At 32.9% G+C, this 9695-nt stretch overlaps 1 protein-coding gene across 1 annotated transcript in view; it reads left to right on the forward strand.

Annotated features, from left to right (window-relative positions):
- Positions 1 to 186: 186 nt before the first annotated feature.
- LOC111636353 (lysine-specific demethylase 4C-like) overlaps positions 187 to 9695 on the forward strand; it is a 111142-nt gene continuing 101633 nt past the window's right edge. Inside the window, exon 1 of the mRNA XM_023381568.1 lies at positions 187 to 340. The gene's annotated coding sequence lies outside the window, so the exon portion shown is untranslated. The remainder of the gene's footprint in view (positions 341 to 9695) is intronic.

Below are 9695 nucleotides of genomic sequence, written 5' to 3' on the forward strand. Positions count from 1 at the left end.
CCTAACAAATTACATTAAATTTGATTACATTGAAATTTACAACATTTTATTTTAAAAAAATATTAAATAATTAATTTTAATCATTTTAAGATAAATTAAATTTTAAATCACATTTAAAAACATTAATTTTTCGTTACAATTAAATACGAATATCGTTTAAAGAGGGAACTCATTTATGGCCTCGATGACGTGACGTCATCAGGTGTTATGTGTTTCAGGTGTGGGGATGTTATGTCGAATAGAAAGTTTACAATTTGTATTTTGTGACACAAATTAGAAAGGATTTAAAAAAATCCACGTTTCTAAATACTTGTTTAGACGCAGATTTCCATAAATATCGGTGAGTAGACGTGAATAATTCGCCATTTTTTTTTTTTCTTCTTCTTGCTGTAGAAATACAGCTATGGGAGATTAGGCTTAGATATGCAAAATAATATTTGATAGATAGCAATTTAATTTTATTGAAATTCATTAATTGATTTTACATGCAATTGTTTGAATTTACGGAATAAATAAAGACGAATTAATAATATTTTTTTTTTACTATTGAATAGAGTAACTGTGTTTTTGTTAAAAGACTAAATACCTGTTGTAGTGTTGTTGACACTTGAAGTTATGATTTCATTTATTTTGATAACAAGTGTATAAGGATTATTTAATTATAAAAAAAATGCATTTTAATTTTGTATATATTTTTTAATTTAAAAATTATCTATTTCATTATTAATTATGTTTAACTTTTTATTAATATAGACTACTTAATTATTATCATTGTTAATTATGTAATAATTAATTATAGATGTTGGGATTTTGGATCTACTTATTTTTTATATAATTATATGTATATTATAGATGTTAATATAGTTTATGTATGTTTGTCTTGTTTTCTTTATCGCTTAAGATATTTTTAAAATATGCTTTTATATGCTTTAAGATAGATAAGTTTCAAAATATCTATCCTGATCTTAAGATTGTGTGTTTGTCTTATTAACTGCAAAATAGTTTTTAAACGTTTGCAAATTTCCATTTCAAATTGATTATTACAATCTATACTAATATTATAAAGAGGTAAAGTTTGCAAGTTCGGATGTAGGAGGTAATCTCCGAAACTACTCGTCCGATTTCAAAAATTATTTCATCAATATTTAGAATAGACCTTCGGGGTGGACGTAGGCTGTATATTATTCTGTTAAACATTCATATAAATTAAAAGATATCATCTAGGTAAACGTTATATTTTTGGTGTCGGCAAGTGGCGAGAAGCAAGATGTTTACGTATACGAGATAGGTAACTGCGCGGTGTAGTCGCGTGGTCGGCTAGAAATGCAGTGCACGTTTAAGAACTTGTATATTATATAGATGTCGAAATTCCCCACTGCAAAGGAGAGGAACAAAATTAAGGATTACCGTGAAGAACTCGGCTTCTATTATACTATTTTGCGTTTTAATAGGGTATGTCGAGAATGTACACTAAGAAGGGATTTTTTGAAATTCCCTCTTGCGGGGAGTGTTATACATTTATAATAGATACATTTTGAGCCTCAGCAAGCGTGGCTGGGTACAGCTAGTACTAGTATAAAGCAAAGTTTGGAAATACTTAGATACTAATTAATGTAAGATGGTGCATAATATAATAACAGCTTTGTTAATAAATTATATCAAATTGAAAAGTATAAATGTTGCACATTTGAAAAATTTCTTTGCTGTATGTTATTCAAAAAATCAAAAAAGTCTTGTTAAGTTGAAGGTTATTAGGTAGAAAAGCTTGATCTCTAGTTAATGAGTTTAATACTCAATTTTCTCAAAATTTTCTATGGCCAGAAATTTCCATTATTGAGTCATTTCTCGTGAATCTGTTCACAGAATGATTAAAAATTTGTATACGGTTTATAGTGCCTTTTGAATGCTGGCGTCTCATTATGTCCTATTTAGAATGCTGATAACATACATCAATAAAAGGATGTCAACACAAGGTTGTAATGGTATGGTGTTGTGTTCTGCATGGAGCAGTAATGTTTATCTTAATTGTCTCTGTTCATACAGAATGTAAGAGAAAAAAAATCAAAATTACTTACTGGGATATCATCACAATTCCAGGCTGAAAGTTTTAATCATATTTTAATTTTACTAAAAATTTTGAATTGAAATCATGTGACTTCCAGTTTAGACTGGAAGTTTGTATATAACACAACCATGTATCTATAAACCTTTTACCAGTGTGCATTTCATCACACTCTACAATTACGTTACAAACATTTTCGAACCGTTACGGTTCTTCTTCAGGTAACAGTCTCCTAACGGAATGCGGTTTGATGATGTTAAGAAATACGATCCGGAACGATGTCCCCCCGATGATGTCACTATGGACTTGTGCATTATACATGTGTTCTATCCAAGAGATTTATCTAGTAGGGCCTCGATATCTAGATTTCGATATCGAGATTTATCTAGTAGGGCTGCCAGGTCGTCAATAGAGCGATTTCATCCTTGTAGTTAATGCAGTTACATTCTTTAAACGTGTTTAGGCATATGTAGATCGCCTCCAGCCATCTGAGATGGTTCGTGCGGTGGGTGGTGTGAATGACCTTTGCTTGAGAGAATATGGGTTCTGTTCTATGTTAGGATCTGACACGTATACGGCCAGAGCTGTGTTGGTTCTTTCATGGTTAATATTTGCTTTATGCTCTTTGATCCAGGTTACGAGGGGGACGTTTGGTTGATCTTATGTGGATCATGTTTCTATCACACCTGTGATCAATGATAGGGATGGTGTAGACACCGGGAAGCTTATTTTGGTCTGGGGTGTCTTTTCCATTTCATAACAAATCAAAAATCGTAGTGCATCTTCTAATTGTAATATGGATATTATTTTTCTTAGCTATCTCCTTGTATATGGATTTTAGCACCAGATTATATGTGATAGGGATGTTGCTACTTGGAATAACGTTGGAGAGTTGGTGACGGTTTGCTTCCTGCTGTATTTTTGTGTTCAGTTTATTTATGAGCCCATGGTATCCGTGCTGTTTGGCTATATCCTCTGTGTTTCATTTTGGACCGGAATGCTGTTTGGGAAGAAGAGTGTATACTATGTGCGATATCATCTACTAGTGCAGTAATGCACTAGTAGATGATATCAATGACAACCCGTATGGCTTAACTATAGAAGTAGACCAGGTACATCCTACAGAAGCTCACTTCCTGGACATTATGATGGAGAGAACAACTGTCCACATAGCGGTGTATCGCAAACCGAGCACAGATTGTTTATACATACCAGCTGGGTCTTGTGACCCTCCACAGTACAAAGTCGCAGCTTTCAAAGCTTTGATCAAGAGAGTGCATATGCACATGCATAACGTGCAAGTCTGTAGTGACGTCATCAGTTCGGGACATCGTTCTGGATCGTATTTCTTAACAATGTCGAACCGCATTCCATTAGGACACGGGTTCCCAATCTATGGGTCGCGACGGGTTTTCTGTAGGGTCGCCAACTTATACAGTAAACTAAAAAAAATATTCACTATAATGCAATTTTTATTTTTAATGGTGTCTTGAAGTTTGAATAATTTCATATATTTTTTTAAAATTAAAATAAGTGTAATCTAGGTACGCTANGTATAAACTTTTTTAAAAAAATATCTACAGCAGCGAGTTTAGAAGTTATCAAACGTTCGAAGACAATCCCTGCTAACAGATTTCCATATCCTCTGACTGAATCACAGCACATGACGTGGATAACTGATGAAATGGTAATAATATCTAATTAATTAATAAACATAAGATTGATGACATTAGTCGGCGGGATGGCCGAAGAGATTAAAACATCAGCCAACCGCTCTGGGTACACTGGATCAAATCCGAGTCATATACTCACTAGGCCCAAGCCTGGAAAGCAGAATTTCGAATACCACAATAAAAAAAAAATAATAATTTTATGTAGAAACAATTCATAAAGGAATTAGTGCAAATTAAAAGCTTGAGTATAAACAAAAGACACATCAGTTAAGTTGTGTTTAATAATACTGTATTTGAATATATTTTGCATGAACAGAGTGGTAGAACTAATGATAGGTTTTTAAAGAGGCCCTCTTAGTGCTCACGGGACGGGAGTCAAACACAGTAGACCCCCTATAACGTTGTAGATAATTCCGCGTTATATGAATTCCATGTTGTACGAGTCACTTAGATTTTACAAATACGTGTGCCGGGCTGTGAACTACTCACGTATTTGTAAAATCTAAGTGACTCGTACAACATGGAATTCATATAACGCTGAATTATCAACAGTGTTCTAGGGGGTCTATTGTAATAATAAAATATGATTGTACGTCGTTTTCCATTATTTGACGTACTGTATATTTATACTATTTATATCATTTCAGTTGCATTCAATTAATACTGTAATAAGAAAAGTACAGTATCTAAGTTATCTTACAACTGTTCCTCCGATAATAAACAACTTATAATTAAACTTTAACAGGAAGTAAAAAATATAAGACAATTCTGAAGCACTATATATATGTTTTTATATCCTGTCGAAAATTATTTGCCTTGTCTTTAACATAGAACGTTCATTATTTAATGTATAATTGTAGCTTTTCTGTTGTAAATTTCTAATCTAAACCTAAATATTTCTAAATTTCTATCTAGAATTAGAAATTCCATGAAAGTTTGATAACACGTTTAAAAAAATCCATCGACTCCCGTCACTTCCTCCGTAAAAACACTTAAAATTGCGTGTGCCATCTGTTATGATATTTATTTTAAAAAATTTCATATTTATATTTGAATTATTATAAAATTAATTATTATAAAATGGCAAAAAGCTTAATTTAGAGATCAGTTTTATATATAAAAAAATTGTAAATGCTAATAACGAGTAAAATCTTCATTAAATCTTACCCAACTATATACGACACATGATTCGCCCACCAATGGCCGAAAAACCACTGAACACTTGTGGGTCCTGGGTTGACGCTTTGCCAACGCGCTGGCCACGTGGAGTTTTCTGAGTTTCTCCACGTCTGTAACGCCTAAATAGAAGCCAGTTTTCCTTAAAAAGACCTCCCGGAAGGCATCCCCTTAGGCAGATCGCCCAAGTGTTACGTTGCCATAACTTAATAAAACAAACAAACCCTCAATAAACAAATCTCCCTGCAAAATTTCAGAAATTTTCGACAAAAGACAAATGAGTTATTAAGCTTTAAAGCGGGTGAACAAAATCGTACCCTCTCATATACAAATCTTGCGAGGTTATTTCTTGACCGATCGCCATACTTTTCCTCTGTTATTTAAAATAGAAAAAGTAAAAATTCAAGGGGTGCGGTTGGTTGTTTGTTTACTCTTTCCGCCCTGTGGGTACTAAGAATGCTTCTTTTAGCAAGCCCATTATGAGTTCGGCCAGACTCAAAATGGGGCGGCCGGGTGGTGAGGGATGGGGTCCGACATATCCGGTCGGACCACCTCCCGAAAAATTCCTGGGGATTTTTGATCCATCTATATTTGATTCCGGGTCCCCCAGAGCGGCAGGCTGTCACCGTGATCGTTCGACCATCCTGCCGGGGTGCGGGTAGTAGAAAAGATTAAGAACTATTGTTCTGATTACAGTAATGGGTCACTATAATACCATCGTTAAATAAACCAATAAAATAGAAATAAATCGATGCCAGTATGGAAATTTCAGGATCGGTTGAAAAAAGACTCTCTTAGCCTCAGGACAATAAAAGTAAAAAAATCAATTGAGTAAATCTTGTGACTGTTTTTATTCATTTGGCCATTTTATTCGAACGTTATTATTTCAATAGTTTCGAATATATAAAATGGCAAATATTTCTATAAATAATTATAAAAATTAAGTGCTCAATAAATATTTATATTCTATATATAAATTATTCATCTGTTTTAAATGATAAATTCAACGTAGTAGAAAATTGTTTTTGGTTTTTGGGAATTAATTAAGAGAAGCTTTTAACAAGCTTTCTCAATGCCCAAAGGCGAAAACACCGGGAGGAAAAGGGAGAGGAAAATGAATGATCGGGAAGTGGAGAACGAGTTAGACATATCTGACCATGAAAAATTGTTGAGGATTTAAACTCAGATTCCTCCTTCGATCCATGAGTAGATGTCTCAGTATCATAGGATAGGGAAATCCCTATTTTATGAGACATTAATAAGCTATTTAAAACACTTATCAGTAAAATATATTTATTAATAGACTGTTTAAGTTTAATTATAGTGTATTTTATTATTTTTTAAATATTGTTTTGTATATTCTAGATACCGGTACCAATAGACAAAAATGACATCAGACTCTATCATCCTAAGAAACGAAGCTCCATTACAAAATTCATGGATTACTATTTTTCATGTAATAAAAACAAAAATAATTAAAGTGAAAAATAAATTAATAAAATTGAAGCACACCAAAATTATCTGTTAAAATTATCTAACATTTTAAAACATATTTGTGACATTAATATTTTTATTTATAAAAGTTTTTCTTTTTAATTTTAAGAGATGATGTCTTTTGTTTCTATTGTGAAATTTTTAATGTATCTTCGTCTAGCTTAATTAAGTAAAGATGGCTACCGTAATTAGCAACATGACAATCTCATGAAACTTCAAAACATCACTTAGTTGCTCAAAAATCGTGGTTTGGGCTAATGCACAGACTGAAATCTTCTCTCACAATAGATGTAGAATCTCAAAGAATTAATCCAGTTAAATAAAATGGGGTTACTTGTACAGACTATCAGAGGACCAGGCTACGACAACGGGTCTGATATGAAGGGTGTTCTTACTAGACTTCAAACTAGGATAAAAAAATTTAAACACTAGAGTCTTTTATGAATCATGCAGTAGCGATTCATTAAATCTTGTGGTAAATGATATGGAAAAATCTTCACTAGAAGCTGTAAATTTCTTTATTATAGTTCCAAAGATTTATGTATTTTTTGCATCATTAACTTTGCGATCGTCATCCTTTTAAAACACGTAGATGGTTTAACATTAAAACCACTAAATGACACAAGATGAGAGAGCCGAATAGATGCAATAAAACCACTAAAGTATCAAATAGATAATGTTTACGATGCATTATATAAACGAAGATTCGGATATGGACACTTCTGCGCGAAATGAGGATTCCGGTTTATCGAATCAACTTAAAAAGTTTAAATTTGTATGTTCAATTATAATTTGGATTGAAATTCTGAACCGAATTAATTCTATTAGTAAATTAATGCAAAGTAAAGATTTTAACTTAGCTTCTGTAATGGATTTTCTATAAACCACTAAAAAATTTTTCAAAATTGTCGGTCAAATAACTTTTTTAACCAACTACTTGCAGATGACAAGGAGATAGCCGATGAAATTGATATATTAATTATTAATTTGTCCGGTTTTTCGTAGAAATTGTGAAACTATGATGAAAACAAAATAAATTTATAAAAATATTTGCGAGTATTTTATTTTAACGGTTAAAGACTTTAACTTCACACCTCTACCCAAACTTATTCCTAGGCTGAGAGTGACAAAAAATGTACAGTACTTTTAAAATTCTAACTTCAAATATTAGGTTTGTTTCAACACCAGTCCCTAACTGGTTTAAAACTGGCATGCCCATTGTTCAGTTCTTGGCTGTAAAATGACATTGCGCATGCCTAGTACGGTTTCAGATTCAAACCAGTCAGGTACTGTACTTGTGTTGGAACAAACTTATTGTAAAGCGAATGTGACAGCTTCAGTTTACAAGTTTATAATTTCTATTATAAACTTTTATGTATTATTTTTGCAATTAATATCGACATCGTACTGTTATTAATTATTTTTGGATATGCCACATGTGATTATTGTATTACTTTAATAATACAGTATATCATATACTGTACCTTCTAATAAAACAAAAAATATATTCATTTTCTACTCACAATAAAAAACCTAATTTTTTTTTAAATTTAATGTATTTGTATTTTTTGGGGTAATGTTATGCTATTTCACGTAGGGAGTAAATCAGATTCTTTAAAATTAAAATTACACAATGCCTATATATATATATAAGGGGCGGCAAATAACTATCTTGCCCAGGGCGCATAATTGCTAAGCTGGCCTCACGTCGGACAGATCGGAAGGGATTGAGCTTTGGTAGACGTCTGTTAATTTCATTAAATTTTATACGGTTTATGCAGTGGTGATATTCGAAATATTTAACAAAGGGTTCTCTAACGCGGTAAGTCACTAACACCGACAAACAAAATGGAAGTTTTGGTTAGAAATAAATACAATACTTTTTCTTGCGATATATCTAATTATAGACAGATGTCATCGTCTCTCGAAATACAATATCTTTTTTATTTCGCTGTCGATAGCACGACACGTGTTCCGCAGCCATCTTGTATTTTCTCGCATGCGCGGGATTGTGGGATCTCTCTCTTGACTGGATCTAGGGTACGTTCGTAAAGTCGAACGAGTTAAACGAGAATGACGTCATCGTTATTCGAATCGTTCGAACTAAATAAAGTTAGACTTTTCGAACGATTCGTTTATAACTAAATGGATGTTTCTAAAATCGAAGATATGAATGTTGTTAGTGCAGCCTTATCAGAAATATTTTTCTTAGATTGCTTCGGGTGGACAGTTACTCCACTCATTTCATCTTTTAATTCACAATTTAAACACTCGAGTAGATTTAGAAACATCGATATCGTCGGGCGCCATTTTCTTAACGAAGTAAACTAACTCTTTCCTTTGTGAACTTCATTAGAGTTTCATTTGAAACGTTATCACTCCAGAGCATGCGCACTGGGCGAGACTACTACTATTCGAACGATTCGTTACTAACGCGTTTAACTGGTTTGACTTTACGAACGTACCCCTAATTTCAAGAACTCTCTTGTCGATAGCGGTTGAAACTCATTTCAGTCAAGATGGAAACGGTCAAGGTAGGTCGCACCAAGACGAACGGGGTATAAGGCTCTAGTTTAGTAGTGTTACAGAGTATAATACGTATATTTTAATATATTTTTTAAAAGAAACAAAACCACTGAGAAATGTTACGTATGTTTAACAAGGTTCGGAAAACTTGGAAAATATTAACAACGAGTTCGGCCGAACCTGTGCGAACCCGCTGAATATCACCACTGGGTTTATGCATTTTACTCATTTATTTCAAAACTTCTATGCTTCGTTTTTACTTATGGTATCCATCATTCATAAGGTAATAAATGTTTTAAGGGAAATCGAGTTTTGTTAGGCATCCGAGGAGAGGAAGTATAAAAATTTCAAGAAAAATGCGGACGTAATTTATAGACAGCCCTTTACTGTACAATCTATATCTATAAAATTAAAATTTCGACAATTTTCAATATTTCTTAACGGTCAACTGTAATACAGTGGAGTCCCGAAAACTCGGCACTCGATAACCCGGCAGTCCGGATAACTCGGCCACACCCTGGCAGGGCAAAAAACCCTTAGTTAATTAATTTTCATTATAGACAGCTTTATGCCTCATAAAGTATTTTTCTGAGGTCTGTCTTATCAGGTAAATTACTGTACACAGTGTATTCATTAATTTTCATTTTCATGTAGTAAAGGCTCTATGCCTTCATAAAGGACGTACTTTTCCTTTGTTTAAGGGTATTTGGGCAGTTTATTCTCTGTTGTATTCTCAAGCAAACAATACATACAAGTACAGTACA

The sequence above is a fragment of the Centruroides sculpturatus genome, unplaced genomic scaffold (genome assembly GCF_000671375.1).
Source record: "Centruroides sculpturatus isolate CEXI.00-Female unplaced genomic scaffold, Cexi_2.0 scaffold1035, whole genome shotgun sequence".
Lineage (NCBI taxonomy): Eukaryota > Metazoa > Arthropoda > Arachnida > Scorpiones > Buthidae > Centruroides > Centruroides sculpturatus.